We start from the raw sequence: 13,584 nt of genomic DNA, 5'->3' as shown, positions 1-13,584 counted from the left end.
GTCCCTCCCGAGGGTGACGGTGTTGGTGAAGCTGCCACCACGCACCGTCACCACCACCTTGGTGGAGTTGGAGTAGGCCGTGAAGAGGAGGAGGAGGTCGCCTTGGGAGCCTTCAGCGTCGTTCTGCAGGAAGACGGTGAAGAACTCCTTGCCGCGGAAGGTTGCGGTGGAAAGAGCTGGAAAAAGTAGAGAAAAAGGGGATTTTGGGGGGTTTTATTGTAGAAATTTCAATAAAAATCACTGAAAATTCGAAATTTTGGGAATAAAAGTTTCTTGTAGAAAGTCTTGAAGAAGAAAAATGGGGAAAAAAGGTTTTTTGCTGTAAAAATTGCAATAAAAAATGTAGATTTTGGGGTTTTGGGTGGTTTTATTGCAGAAATTGCAATAAAAATCGCTGAAAATTTGAAATTTTGGGAATAAAAGTGTCATATTTTTCTTGTAGAAAGTCTCGAAGAAGAAAAATGGGGGAAAAAAGCTTTTTTTCTGTAAAAATTGCAATAAAAATGTGGGTTTTGGGGGGTTTTCTCGCAGAAATCGCAATAAAAATGGCTGAAAATTCGAAATTTTGGGAATAAAAGTTTCTTGTAGAAAGTCTTGAAGAAGAAAAATGGGGGAAAAAGCTTTTTTTCTGCAAAAATTGCAATAAAAATGTGGATTTTTGGGGGATTTTTGTTGTGGGATTGTTTTAAAGCTCTTAATAAAGGGATTTTATTGCAGAAATCGCAATAAAAATCGCTGAAAATTCGAAATTTTGGGAATAAAAGTTTCTTGTAGAAAGTCTTGAAGGAGAAAAATGGGGAAAAAAAGCTTTTTTGATGTAGAAATTGCAATAAAAATGTAGATTTTGGGGTTTTGGGGATTTTATCGCAGAAATCGCAATAAAATTTGCTGAAAATTCGAAATTTTGGGAATAAAAGTTTCTTGTAGAAAGTCTCGAAGAAGAAAAATGGGGGAAAAAAGGTTTTATGCTGTAAAAATTGCAATAAAAAATGTGGATTTTGGGGTTTTGGGTGGTTTTATAGCAGAAATCGCAATAAAAATGGCTGAAAATTTGAAATTTTGGGAATGAAAGTTTCTTGTAGAAAGTCTTGAAGAAGGAAAATGGGGAAAAAAAGCTTTTTTTCTGTAAAAATTGCAATAAAAAATGTAGATTTTGGGGTTTTGGGTGGTTTTATTGCAGAAATCGCAATAAAAATCGCTGAAAATTCGAAATTTTGGGAATAAAAGTGTCATATTTTTCTTGTAGAAAGTCTTGAAGAAGAAAAATGGGGAAAAAAAGCTTTTTTGCTGTAGAAATTGCAATAAAAATGTGGGTTTTGGGGGGTTTTCTCGCAGAAATTGCAATAAAAATGGCTGAAAATTCGAAATTTTGGGAATAAAAGTTTCTTGTAGAAAGTCTTGAAGAAGAAAAATGGGGAAAAAAAGCTTTTTTTCTGCAAAAATTGCAATAAAAATGTGGATTTTTGGGGGATTTTTGTTGTGGGATTGTTTTAAAGCTCATAATAAAGGGATTTTATTGCAGAAATCACAATAAAAACGGTTGAAAATTCGAAATTTTGGGAATAAAAGTTTCTTGTAGAAAGTCTTGAAGAAGAAAAATGGGGAAAAAAGGTTTTTTGCTGTAAAAATTGCAATAAAAAAAGTAGATTTTGGGGTTTTGGGGGGTTTTCTCGCAGAAATTGCAATAAAAATGGCTGAAAATTCGAAATTTTGGGAATAAAAGTTTCTTGTAGAAAGTCTTGAAGAAGAAAAATGGGGGAAAAAAGGTTTTATGCTGTAAAAATTGCAATAAAAATGTGGATTTTGGGGTTTTTGGGGGTTTTTATGGTGGGATTTTGTGGCATTTGTAGGAATTCTAGTAGAAAATCCTGAGAAAAGTGGAAATAAATCTTATTTTTTTGCTGAAACTTGTTGTAAAAAGTCTCAAAAAATTAAGAAAGCAAAAAAATCCCAACAGATAAAAAGGGTTTTGGTGAGAAAATGGTGATAACGGTTATTTTTTTTCCTTTTATTATTATTAATTAATTATTATTAATAATTTTCACAAATAATAATAAACCACAAATCAAAAAATTATGCTATTATGGGTTTAATGCTGTGAAATCATGAGGAATTAAGGGCTTTTTCCTAAAAAAAAAAACAAAATAGGTTAAAAAGAGCTTTTTTTAAGCTTAAATTTAATTTAAAAAAAATTAATTAAAAAAAATTAAGAAGGTGGTGATAAGGGTTTTTTTTTATTAAAAAAACAGATAATAAAGGCTTTTTTTTGGTAAAAACAGGTAATTTGGGCACTTTTTTTTCATTAAAACAAGGAATAAGGGCACTGGGGTGAAAAATGGAATTAATGAGGTTTGGCTGGAAATAAAAAATGATAAAAAGGGCTTTTTCTGAGTGAAAAAATAAATATATATTTTTTTTCAGAAAGAAAAGTCACAAATAAGGGTTTTTCTTGCTGAAAAATAAACAGGAGAGAGGGGGGGCTGGTGAAAAAATTAGGATTTTTTGTTTCCTAAAAAAAATAGGATATTTTTTTTCCTAAAAAAAATTAAGATTTTTTTTCCTTAAAAAAAAATAGTATTTTTTTTCTTTAAAAAATTAGATTTTTTTTTCCTAAAAAGAATTAGGAATTTTTTTCCTAAAAAAAATTAGGATTTTTTTTTTTTCAAAAAAAAAAAGGATTTTTTTTTCCTAAAAAAAAATATTTTTTTTTCTTCAAAAAAATAGGATTTTTTTTCCTACAAAAAATTACGATTTTTTTTTTTCCCCAAAAAATTATTTTTTTTTCCTAAAATTTAGGATTTCTTTTTCCTGAAAAAAATAGGATTTTTTTTTCCTAGAAAAAAAATAGGAGGTTTTTTTTTCCTAAAAAAAAAATTAGGATTTTTTTTCTTAAAAAAATTAGAAATTTTTTTTCCTGAAAAAAATTTAGGATTTTTTTTTCTTTAAAAAAATAAGGATTTTTTTCCCTAAAAAAAATTATGATCTTTAGTATTTTTTCCTAAAAAAATTAGGATTTTTTCCCCTAAAAAATAGTATTTTTTTTTCCTTAAAAAATTACGATTTTTTTTTTCCTAAAAAAAAATTAGAATTTTTTTTTCCCTAAAATATTAGGATTTTTTTTTTCCTAAAAAAAAAAGGTAATAAGGGCTTTTTTGGTGAAAAAAAGTGGTAATAGGGAAATTTGGGTGCAAGAAAACAGCTAATAATGATTTTTTTTGGGGTGTGGGGGGAAAAAATATATAGTAAAAGCTTTATTTTATCTGAAAAAAAATACATTTTTCTGTGAAAAAAAATTAAATAAGGTTTTTTTTTCTTCCTGAGGGGGGAAAGATGAATAAGAAATAACATTTTCTTCTTAAAATAAATAAATATATTTATTTATTTATATTTATTTATTTATATAATTGCTAATGTTTAATATAAAAATAAATATTTATTTTTATTTAAATAAATAATTTATTTATTACAGAATTTATTATAATAAATAATTATATATAAATAAATATTAACGGATATATTTATATAGATTAATATATAAATAAATATATCAATAAATATATAAACGAATATATTTATTTATCTATTTATTAAATAAATAAAAGGGCTTTTTCCTTAAAAATAAAGAGCAATAATTAATTTTTTTTAACGTCAAAAAAAATCTATATAAATAGGAATTTTTTTTTTTTTTAAAAAATGAGGAAAAAAGGGGTTTTTTTCTTTTTCCTGGGAAAAAATCACCCCAAACAGGTAATAATTATATTTTTTAACCTCGAAAAAAACCTAAACAAATAGAAAATATTATTTTTTTTCTTTAAAAAATGAGGAAAAAAGGGTTTTTCTTATTTTTTCCTGGAAAAAAACCACCCCAAACAGGTAATAATTATAATTTTTAACATCAAAAAAAATCTAAAAAAATAGGAAATATTTTTTTTTTCTTTAAAAAATGAGGTTTTCTTTATTTTTTCCCAAAAAAATAAAAGGTGATAAGAGCTTTTTGATGGAAAAAAATAAAAATATAAGGACTTTTTGGTGAAAAAAAATCAGGAAATAAGAGATTTTGGGTGAAAAAACCACTTTTTGCTGAGGGAAAATGAGGGAAAAAGGGAAATTTTCTGAAAAAAAAACAAAAAATAGGGAAAAAATGATTTTTTTATGTAGTAAAAAGCCATAAAATGACCCAAAAATGTGGGAAATTAAAGATTTTGGGGGGGAAAAGGGATGTCACTCACCGCAGAAGAGACTCAGCCACGCCGGGAGCCCCCACGTCCTGCCCGGCGCCATCGCTGGAAAAAAAAGGTAAAAAATATGAAAATGGACATTTTTGGGGTAAAAAATGTCACGTGGGGGTGAGGAGAAGCCCAGAAGGGGACTCAGGGGGCTCCAGCATCTCCTCGTGGCCCAAAATTGGCCCAAAAACCTTCTTCTACCCCGTGGAAACCTCTTGCAACCATCTCCAAACCCCTTCGTGATGCCACCTCGGCCAAGCCAACCATCTCCAAACCCCTTCCTGATGCCACCTCGGCCAAGCCAACCATCTCCAAACCCCTTCCTGATGCCACCTCGGCCAAACCCCTTCCTGATGCCACCTCGGCCAAGCCAACCATCTCCAAACCCCTTCCTGATGCCACCTCGGCCAAGCCAACCATCTCCAAACCCCTTCCTGATGCCACTTCGTCCAAACCCCTTCCTGATGCCACCTTGGCCAAGCCAACCATCTCCAAACCCCTTCCTGATGCCACCTCATCCAAACCCCTTCCTGATGCCACCTTGGCCAAGCCAACCATCTCCAAACCCCTTCCTGATGCCACTTCGTCCAAACCCCTTCCTGATGCCACCTCGGCCAAGCCAACCATCTCCAAACCCCTTCCTGATGCCACCTCGGCCAAGCCAACCATCTCCAAACCCCTTCCTGATGCCACCTCGTCCAAACCCCTTCCTGATGCCACCTCAGCCAAGCCAACGATCTCCAAACCCCTTCCTGATGCCACCTCGGCCAAGCCAACCATCTCCAAACCCCTTCCTGATGCCACCTCGGCCAAGCCAACCATCTCCAAACCCCTTCCTGATGCCACCTCGGCCAAGCCAACCATCTCCAAACCCCTTCCTGATGCCACCTCATCCAAACCCCTTCCTGATGCCACCTCGGCCAAACCCCTTCCTGATGCCACCTCGGCCAAGCCAACCATCTCCAAACCCCTTCCTGATGCCACCTCGGTCAAGCCAACCACCTCCAAACCCCTTCCTGATGCCACCTCGGCCAAGCCAACCATCTCCAAACCCCTTCCTGATGCCACCTCGGCCAAACCCCTTCCTGATGCCACCTCATCCAAGCCAATGATCTCCAAACCCCTTCCTGATGCCACCTCATCCAAACCCCTTCCTGGTGCCACCTCGGCCAAGCCAACCATCTCCAAACCCCTTCCTGATGCCACCTCGGCCAAGCCAACCATTTCCAAACCCCTTCCTGATGCCACCTCGGCCAAGCCAACCATCTCCAAACCCCTTCCTGATGCCACCTCATCCAAACCCCTTCCTGATGCCACCTCGGCCAAACCCCTTCCTGATGCCACCTCGGCCAAGCCAACCATCTCCAAACCCCTTCCTGATGCCACCTCGTCCAAACCCCTTCCTGATGCCACCTCGGCCAAGCCAACCATCTCCAAACCCCTTCCTGATGCCACCTCGGCCAAGCCAACCATCTCCAAACCCCTTCCTGATGCCACCTCGTCCAAACCCCTTCCTGATGCCACCTCGGCCAAGCCAACCATCTCCAAACCCCTTCCTGATGCCACCTCGGCCAAGCCAACCATCTCCAAACCCCTTCCTGATGCCACCTCGGCCAAGCCAACCATCTCCAAACCCCTTCCTGATGCCACCTCATCCAAACCCCTTCCTGATGCCACCTCGGCCAAGCCAACCATCTCCAAAACCCTTCCTGATGCCACCTCGGCCAAGCCAACCATCTCCAAACCCCTTCCTGATGCCACCTCGGCCAAACCCCTTCCTGATGCCACCTCGGCCAAGCCAACCATCTCCAAACCCCTTCCTGATGCCACCTCGGCCAAGCCAACCATCTCCAAATCCCTTCCTGATGCCACCTCGTCCAAACCCCTCCCTGATGCCACCTCGGCCAAGCCAACCATCTCCAAAACCCTTCCTGATGCCACCTCGGCCAAGCCAACCATCTCCAAACCCCTTCCTGATGCCACCTCGTCCAAACCCCTTCCTGATGCCACCTCGGTCAAGCCAACCATCTCCAAACCCCTTCCTGATGCCACCTTGGCCAAGCCAACCATCTCCAAACCCCTTCCTGATGCCACCTCATCCAAACCCCTTCCTGATGCCACCTCGGCCAAGCCAACCATCTCCAAACCCCTTCCTGATGCCACCTCGGCCAAACCCCTTCCTGATGCCACCTCGGCCAAGCCAACCATCTCCAAACCCCTTCCTGATGCCACCTCGGCCAAGCCAACCATCTCCAAACCCCTTCCTGATGCCACCTCGGCCAAGCCAACCATCTCCAAACCCCTTCCTGATGCCACCTCGGCCAAGCCAACCATCTCCAAACCCCTTCCTGATGCCACCTCGTCCAAACCCCTCCCTGATGCCACCTCGGCCAAGCCAACCATCTCCAAACCCCTTCCTGATGCCACCTCGGCCAAGCCAACCATCTCCAAACCCCTTCCTGATGCCACCTCGGCCAAACCCCTTCCTGATGCCACCTCGGCCAAGCCAACCATCTCCAAACCCCTTCCTGATGCCACCTCGGCCAAGCCAACCATCTCCAAACCCCTTCCTGATGCCACTTCGTCCAAACCCCTTCCTGATGCCACCTTGGCCAAGCCAACCATCTCCAAACCCCTTCCTGATGCCACCTCATCCAAACCCCTTCCTGATGCCACCTTGGCCAAGCCAACCATCTCCAAACCCCTTCCTGATGCCACTTCGTCCAAACCCCTTCCTGATGCCACCTCGGCCAAGCCAACCATCTCCAAACCCCTTCCTGATGCCACCTCGGCCAAGCCAACCATCTCCAAACCCCTTCCTGATGCCACCTCGTCCAAACCCCTTCCTGATGCCACCTCAGCCAAGCCAACGATCTCCAAACCCCTTCCTGATGCCACCTCGGCCAAGCCAACCATCTCCAAACCCCTTCCTGATGCCACCTCGGCCAAGCCAACCATCTCCAAACCCCTTCCTGATGCCACCTCGGCCAAGCCAACCATCTCCAAACCCCTTCCTGATGCCACCTCATCCAAACCCCTTCCTGATGCCACCTCGGCCAAACCCCTTCCTGATGCCACCTCGGCCAAGCCAACCATCTCCAAACCCCTTCCTGATGCCACCTCGGTCAAGCCAACCACCTCCAAACCCCTTCCTGATGCCACCTCGGCCAAGCCAACCATCTCCAAACCCCTTCCTGATGCCACCTCGGCCAAACCCCTTCCTGATGCCACCTCATCCAAGCCAATGATCTCCAAACCCCTTCCTGATGCCACCTCATCCAAACCCCTTCCTGGTGCCACCTCGGCCAAGCCAACCATCTCCAAACCCCTTCCTGATGCCACCTCGGCCAAGCCAACCATTTCCAAACCCCTTCCTGATGCCACCTCGGCCAAGCCAACCATCTCCAAACCCCTTCCTGATGCCACCTCATCCAAACCCCTTCCTGATGCCACCTCGTCCAAACCCCTTCCTGATGCCACCTCGGCCAAGCCAACCATCTCCAAACCCTTCCTGATGCCACCTCGTCCAAACCCCTTCCTGATGCCACCTCGGCCAAGCCAACCATCTCCAAACCCCTTCCTGATGCCACCTCGGCCAAGCCAACCATCTCCAAACCCCTTCCTGATGCCACCTCGTCCAAACCCCTTCCTGATGCCACCTCGGCCAAGCCAACCATCTCCAAACCCCTTCCTGATGCCACCTCGGCCAAGCCAACCATCTCCAAACCCCTTCCTGATGCCACCTCGGCCAAGCCAACCATCTCCAAATCCCTTCCTGATGCCACCTCATCCAAACCCCTTCCTGATGCCACCTCGGCCAAGCCAACCATCTCCAAAACCCTTCCTGATGCCACCTCGGCCAAGCCAACCATCTCCAAACCCCTTCCTGATGCCACCTCGGCCAAACCCCTTCCTGATGCCACCTCGGCCAAGCCAACCATCTCCAAACCCCTTCCTGATGCCACCTCGGCCAAGCCAACCATCTCCAAATCCCTTCCTGATGCCACCTCGTCCAAACCCCTCCCTGATGCCACCTCGGCCAAGCCAACCATCTCCAAAACCCTTCCTGATGCCACCTCGGCCAAGCCAACCATCTCCAAACCCCTTCCTGATGCCACCTCGTCCAAACCCCTTCCTGATGCCACCTCGGTCAAGCCAACCATCTCCAAACCCCTTCCTGATGCCACCTTGGCCAAGCCAACCATCTCCAAACCCCTTCCTGATGCCACCTCATCCAAACCCCTTCCTGATGCCACCTCGGCCAAGCCAACCATCTCCAAACCCCTTCCTGATGCCACCTCGGCCAAACCCCTTCCTGATGCCACCTCGGCCAAGCCAACCATCTCCAAACCCCTTCCTGATGCCACCTCGGCCAAGCCAACCATCTCCAAACCCCTTCCTGATGCCACCTCGGCCAAGCCAACCATCTCCAAACCCCTTCCTGATGCCACCTCGGCCAAGCCAACCATCTCCAAACCCCTTCCTGATGCCACCTCGTCCAAACCCCTCCCTGATGCCACCTCGGCCAAGCCAACCATCTCCAAAACCCTTCCTGATGCCACCTCGGCCAAGCCAACCATCTCCAAACCCCTTCCTGATGCCACCTCGTCCAAACCCCTTCCTGATGCCACCTCGGTCAAGCCAACCATCTCCAAACCCCTTCCTGATGCCACCTCGGCCAAGCCAACCATCTCCAAACCCCTTCCTGATGCCACCTCATCCAAACCCCTTCCTGATGCCACCTCAGCCAAGCCAACCATCTCCAAACCCCTTCCTGATGCCACCTCGTCCAAACCCCTTCCTGATGCCACCTCGGCCAAGCCAACCATCTCCAAACCCCTTCCTGATGCCACCTCGGCCAAGCCAACCATCTCCAAACCCCTTCCTGATGCCACCTCGGCCAAGCCAACCATCTCCAAACCCCTTCCTGATGCCACCTCGGCCAAGCCAACCATCTCCAAACCCCTTCCTGATGCCACCTCGGCCAAGCCAACCATCTCCAAACCCCTTCCTGATGCCACCTCCATGACACTTCCTCCTCTTGCCATCTTGGTAACCTTCCCCAGAGCACCCCCTCAAGGACAAAACCCCCTCCAAATCACCCAAATTTGGGTCAAACACCCGGGACAACCTTCCCACCATCTCGATGTTCTCAGAGCTGCTGGTGCCCCCACCATCACTCAACATCTGTCGGTGATGGGTGCAGGACCCACAGAGAACCTTGTGATGGGTGCAGGCCCACAGACGACGTTGCGATGGGTGCAGGACCCATAGGAGATGTTGCAATGGGTGTAGGACCCATAGAGGACATTGCGATGGGTGCAGGACCCAAAGGGGATCTTGCAATGGGGGCAGGACCCACACGAGATGTTGCAATGGGTGTAGGACCCATAGAGGACATTGCGATGGGTGCAGGACCCACAGGAGACGTTGTGATGGGTGCAGGACCCACAAGGGACCCATCGCGATGGGTGCAGGACCCATAGGAGATGTTGCGATGGGTGCAGGACCCATAGAGGACATTACTATGGGTGCAGGACCCACAGCGGACGTTGTGATGGGTGCAGGACCCACAGAGAACCTTGTGATGGGTGCAGGACCCACAGGGGACGTTGAGATGGGTGCAGGACCCACAGGGGACGTTGAGATGGGTGTAGGACCCACAGGAGATGTTGAGATGGGTGCAGGACCCACATGGGACCCATCACGATGGGTGCAGAACCCACAGGGGATGTTGTGATGGGTGCAGGACCCACAGAGAAACTTGTGATGGGTGCAGAACCCACAGGGGACGTTGAGATGGGTGCAGGACCCACAGGAGACATTGCTATGGGTGTAGGACCCACAGGAGATGTTGAGATGGGTGCAGGACCCATGTAGGGCATTGTTATGGGTCCAGGACCCACAGAGAACCTTGTGATGGGTGCAGGACCCACAGGGCACGTTGCAATGGGTGTAGGACCCACAGGGGATGTTGCAATGGGTGCAGGACCCACGGGGGACATTGTGATGGGTGCAGGACCCATAGAGGACATTGCTATGGGTGCAGGACCCACAAGGGACATAGCGATGGGTGCAGGACCCACAGGGAACCCATTGCGATGGGTGCAGGACCCATAGGAGATGTTGCAATGGGTGTAGGACCCACAGGGGATGTTGAGATGGGTGCAGGACCCCCAAGGGACCCATCGCGATGGGGGCAGGACCCACAAGGGATGTTGCAATGGGTGTAGGACCCATAGAGGACATTGCTATGGGTGCAGGACCCACAGAGAACCTTGTGATGGGTGCAGGACCCACAGGGCACGTTGCAATGGGTGCAGGACCCACAGAGAACCTTGTGATGGGTGCAGGACCCACAGGAGACGTTGCAATGGGTGCAGGACCCACAAGGGCCCCACCGCGATGGGTGCAGGACCCATACGAGATGTTGCAATGGGTGTAGGACCCACAAGGGATATTGCAATGGGTGCAGGACCCATAGAGGACATTGCAATGGGTGCAGGACCCACAAGGGATGTTGTGATGGGTGCAGGACCCACAAGGGACGTTGTGATGGGTGTAGGACCCACAAGGGCGCCACCATGATGGGTGCAGGACCCACAAGGGACGTTGTGATGGGTGCAGGACCCACAAAGAACCTTGTGATGGGTGCAGGACCCACAAGGGATCCATCATGATGGGTGCAGGACCCACAGGGGATGTTTCAATGGGTGCAGGACCCATAGAGGACATTGCGATGGGTGCAGGACTCACAAGGAACGTTGCAATGGGTGGAGGACCCACAGGGGAAGTTGAGATGGGTGCAGGACCCAGAGGGGACGTTGAGATGGGTGCAGGACCCACAGGGGACCCACCACGATGGGTGTAGGACCCACAAGGGACCCAAAATTCCCTTAATTAGATCTTTTTAGAGTTAATTGACCCCACCCGGGTCTCCTGCTCGGTGGGTGAAGGCATCTCTGACACCTTCTTCCCCTCAGGTGGGACAACCGTGACCTCACGCCCCAAAGGATGAGGGAAAATAGGAGAAAACGAGGAAAAACAGAAGAAAAAAGGGCCAATAAGACCCGAGCCCACTCACCGCCCGGCTCGTCTCCACCTCAGCGTCTCCCTCCGCTCGCCCCGGCGCCCATGGACACGTGAGGACGGGTGGTTGGAGAAGAAAAAAGTGCAGTTTTGGGTCCCAAAACCTTCCCTTTTTATAAGCAGATGGAGCTTATCTGCGTTGTCCTGGTCATCTCCTCGCAGAGGTCCCGGTGGGAGGAGGAGGAGAAGGAGTTGGCACGGAAAAGGGTTGATTTCAGCAGAAAAGGGGATGTGGCAGCGGCCGTCACGGTCCAAGGAGGTCCAGGAGGTCACGTTGCGAAAGGGCCTCCAGAGTTCCTGGGAACTGGAGCTTCTCGTGGAGGAGGTGGGGCCTGGACGTGACAAGGAGCAGCTGGTGACCTTCACCTGCAAGTTCCTCGGAAACTTCTGGTGAGGACGTGGCGGTGGGGGGAGGACCCACAGAGGACGTTGTGGTGGGTGCAGGACCCACAGAGAACCTTGTGGTGGGTGCAGGACCCACAGAGAACCTTGTGATGGGTGCAGGACCCACAGAGGACCTGGTGATGGGTGCAGGACCCACAGGGGACGTTGAGATGGGTGCAGGACCCACAGGGGACATTCCAATGGGTGCAGGACCCCATAGAGGACATTGCTATGGGTCCAGGACCCACAGAGAACGTTGTGATGGGTGTAGGACCCACAGGAGACATTGTTATTGGTGTAGGACCCACAGAGAACCTTGTGGTGGGTGCAGGACCCACAGGGGACGTTGTGATGGGTGCAGGACCCACAGAGAACCTCGTGATGGGTGCAGGACCCACAGAGAACCTTGTGGTGGGTGCAGGACCCACAGAGAACTTGTGCTGGGCGCAGGACCCACAGAGAACATTGTGATGGGTGTAGGACCCACAGGGGACGTTGTGATGGGTGCAGGACCCACAGGGGACATTGAGATGGGTGCAGGACCCCATAGAGGACATTGCTATGGGTCCAGGACCCACAGAGAACCTTGTGGTGGGTGCAGGACCCACAGGGGACGTTGTGATGGGTGCAGGACCCACAGAGAACCCTGTGATGGGTGCAGGACCCACAGGGGACGTTGTGATGGGTGCAGGACCCACAGGGGACGTTGAGATGGGTGCAGGACCCACAGAGGACCTTGTGATGGGTGCAGGACCCACAGAGGACCTGGTGATGGGTCCAGGACCCACAAGGGACGTTGTGATGGGTGCAGGACCCACATGGGACCCATCATGATGGGTGCAGAACCCACAGGGGATGTTGTGATGGGTGCAGGACCCACAGAGAACCCTGTGATGGGTGCAGGACCCACAGAGAACCTTGTGGTGGGTGCAGGACCCACAGAGAACTTGTGATGGGTGCAGGACCCACAGGAGACATTGTGATGGGTGCAGGACCCACAGGGGACGTTGAGATGGGTGCAGGACCCACAGAGAACCTTGTGGTGGGTGCAGGACCCACAGGGAACCCTGTGATGGGTGCAGGACCCACAGGGGACGTTGAGATGGGTGCAGGACCCCATAGAGGACATTGCTATGGGTCCAGGACCCACAGAGAACCTTGTGGTGGGTGCAGGACCCACAGGGGACGTTGTGATGGGTGCAGGACCCACAGAGAACCCTGTGATGGGTGCAGGACCCACAGGGGACGTTGTGGTGGGTGCAGGACCCACAGGGGACGTTGAGATGGGTGCAGGACCCACAGAGGACCTTGTGATGGGTGCAGGACCCACAGAGGACCTGGTGATGGGTCCAGGACCCACAAGGGACGTTGTGATGGGTGCAGGACCCACATGGGACCCATCATGATGGGTGCAGAACCCACAGGGGATGTTGTGATGGGTGCAGGACCCACAGAGAACGTTGAGATGGGTGCAGAACCCACAGGGGACGTTGTGATGGGTGCAGGACCCACAGACAACCTTGTGATGGGTGCAGGACCCACAGGGGACGTTGAGATGGGTGCAGGACCCACAGACAACCTTGTGATGGGTGCAGGACCCACAGGGGACATTCCAATGGGTGCAGGACCCATAGAGGACATTGCTATGGGTCCAGGACCCACAGAGAACGTTGTGATGGGTGTAGGACCCACAGGAGATGTTGTGATGGGTGCAGGACCCACAGGAGACATTGCTATGGGTGCAGGACCCACAGGGAACCCTGTGATGGGTGCAGGACCCACAGGAGATGTTGTGATGGGTGCAGGACCCACAGGGGACGTTCAGATGGGTGCAGGACCCACAGGAGACAGTCCAATGGGTGCAGGACCCATAGAGGACATTGCT

The 13,584-nt window shown here is 48.5% G+C and overlaps 1 long non-coding RNA gene across 1 annotated transcript; it reads right to left on the bottom strand.

Moving 5' to 3' along the window:
- Positions 1 to 90: 90 nt before the first annotated feature.
- LOC137677427 (uncharacterized) lies at positions 91 to 11,615 on the bottom strand. The gene is made up of 3 exons (XR_011050273.1): positions 11,311 to 11,615; positions 4,230 to 4,283; positions 91 to 176 (listed from the first exon to the last, which is right to left on the bottom strand). It is a non-coding gene; the product is annotated as an uncharacterized lncRNA (long non-coding RNA).
- Positions 11,616 to 13,584: the final 1,969 nt, after the last annotated feature.

Source organism: Nyctibius grandis, unplaced genomic scaffold (genome assembly GCF_013368605.1).
Source record: "Nyctibius grandis isolate bNycGra1 unplaced genomic scaffold, bNycGra1.pri scaffold_59_arrow_ctg1, whole genome shotgun sequence".
NCBI classification, from domain to species: Eukaryota; Metazoa; Chordata; class Aves; order Nyctibiiformes; family Nyctibiidae; genus Nyctibius; species Nyctibius grandis.
Note: the sequence above shows the minus strand (reverse complement) of the source record. Positions and strands in the feature narration are given on the sequence as shown.